Source organism: Sardina pilchardus, chromosome 1 (genome assembly GCF_963854185.1).
Source record: "Sardina pilchardus chromosome 1, fSarPil1.1, whole genome shotgun sequence".
Taxonomy (NCBI): Eukaryota; Metazoa; Chordata; class Actinopteri; order Clupeiformes; family Clupeidae; genus Sardina; species Sardina pilchardus.
The window spans coordinates 2,224,756-2,227,255 of NC_084994.1; the positions used below are offsets into that span (position 1 = coordinate 2,224,756).

A 2,500-nucleotide genomic window follows, 5' to 3' on the forward strand; every position below is an offset into this window, starting at 1 on the left:
TCAACTCTTATTCATTCCCCCCATTAGGACTAAACCGGTTGAGCTCTTATTAAACTCCCATTTTGAGTTTTTTGCCCAACACTGCACATCATCTACCGGGCATTGTTCCTACTGTACATATGTTGGCCTATAATCAATGACCTCTTTGGAAAGCTGATGCTGTACTTTCTTGGAAAACAATCAGAAAAACAGTTGTGATGTGGTGACACAGGGTTACAGAGGCCAGAATATTGTTGTGCTGCAGTGACACACACGGGGTTACAGAGGCCAGAATAGTGTTGTGATGTGGTGACACAGGGTTACAGAGGCCAGAATAGTGTTGTGCTGTACTGACACACACGGGGTTACAGAGGCCAGAATAGTGTTGTGATGTACTGACACACACGGGGTTACAGAGGCCAGAATAGTGTTGTGATGTACTGACACACACGGGGTTACAGAGGCCAGAATAGAGTTGTGCTGTAGTGACACACACGGGGTTACAGAGGCCAGAATAGAGTTGTGCTGTACTGACACACACGGGGTTACAGAGGCCAGAATAGAGTTGTGCTGTAGTGACACACACGGGGTTACAGAGGCCAGAATAGTGTTGTGCTGTAGTGACACACACGGGGTTACAGAGGCCAGAATAGAGTTGTGCTGTAGTGACACACACGGGGTTACAGAGGCCAGAATAGTGTTGTGATGTGGTGACACACACAGGGTTACAGAGGCCAGAATAGTGTTTTCTTATTCTGCCAGATAACAAGCATCTCTGACCTAGACCACATTTCAGCCCTCTAGGTCACTTGATCTGACTTAAAAACACGTCTGGGCCCTAGAATTAGCTCTTGTGAAGCTGTTTGCAAAAGTAGATCAATATAGAATACTTTAGACCACTATCTACCAAAGTATGTGAATGCATTTTTAAAATACCCTATGGAAACTCCCCATAGGACGTTTGACTATCCAAAATGCAAACTGACAATCAAATGCTTACTGCATATAAAACCCTTTGTGTAGAAGCATAATCTTGGTCTCAAATGAAAGGTAACACTGAAGTTTCATGCTTGCATTTGGATTGTACTTCAAGGGTTCTGATATGGAATGACCACACTAAATATGGAACGATTACAAAAATATATACCTTTTTACAATTTCTATTTCAATTCAGTTGGTGTGTATATGTAGCCTGGGTGTTCCTATCCTGCCTTGCGCGGTGATTTCTTTCACGCTGCTAAGGCAGTCTGGACACTAACACCCAAATTTTCGCCTGATGTTGGTAACCAATCACAGAACATCCGAGAAGTTTCCGTTGCCTTCTTGCGTCTACTGTACATTCGACGCCAAAGGAGTTACACTGATGTCAATGGCAGCCCTTAGCGTTGCATATGAATATGCGGGGGCACCTCATGCGTCCTCGTTCGACGAGTTGGGTGAGCTATGCACATTTGATAGACATCCGTGGCGCCCACTGATCGGATCTGGCCATTTTTTCAAATATTTTTCTCATTTGAGAAGTGGTAGGCGTTAGCCAGGCTAGTGTATATGATGGACTCTACCTCTGCATAACTAATATTGGATCAAATGATATTCAATTTCCATGGATTCTTGCGAATATTACAGGACTTTATCAATAGAGTTATCAATACTTTAAAGAATGACAGTGTTTTTTTGCAAAGTATGCTTCTAGCGAATCACCTCCCCCAACCTGTGTGTCTCTCTTCCCCCCCCCCCCCCCCCCCACACACACACACACACACACACACACACACACACACACACACACAGTGCTCAAGCTACAGCAATTCATGGCTGCTAGGTTAAATGATGAAGTAATAGTTGGCTAATCTTCAGTTGATTTGCTGTGTTTGTGTGTGTTTGTGTGTGTGTTAGTTAGTTTGTTTGTGTTTGTGTTTGTTTGTTAGTTAGTCTGTGTTGCTAACCATTTAGATAGCTCATGTAGGCCTACTGTTGGGTTTAATGACATTAGTTTGTGTTGCTAACCATTTAGATAGCTCATGTAGGCCTATACTGTTGGGTTTAATGACATTAGTTTGTGTTGCTAACCATTTAGATAGCTCACGTAGGCCTACTGTTGGGTTTAATGACATTTAGATAGCTCATGTAGGCCTATACTGTTGGGTTTAATGATATTAGTTTGTGTTGCTAACCATTTAGATAGTTCATGTAGGCCTACTGTTGGGTTTAATGATATTTCAGAAATAGGCTACAAAACTTATTGGCACACTTTTACATCTGGAAAGAGCTCCTTGCTAACTGTCCCGCTAGCTCACGGCATTCGAGTGGGATATGGGGTGTGGTATCGTGATGATCGCTAACTATCGTGACGTCTGTCAACCACCACGTCCATCGGCCCAACCCACCGGTGTGTGTGTGTGTGTGTGTGTGTGTGTGTGTGTGTGTGTGTGTGTGAAGTATTGCATCATCGGTCACCAATACTGTGCCTGGGCTTTCAAAGCTTTTCAAATGACATTCAAGTTTTCTAAGCACTACTGTG

General features: G+C 43.4%; 1 protein-coding gene across 2 annotated transcripts in view; it reads left to right on the top strand.

Annotated features, from left to right (window-relative positions):
• The window catches only part of LOC134080754 (protein kinase C beta type-like), a gene marked incomplete at its 3' end in the record, with an annotated part of 18,196 nt that overhangs the window by 10,928 nt on the left and 4,768 nt on the right, over positions 1 to 2,500 (top strand).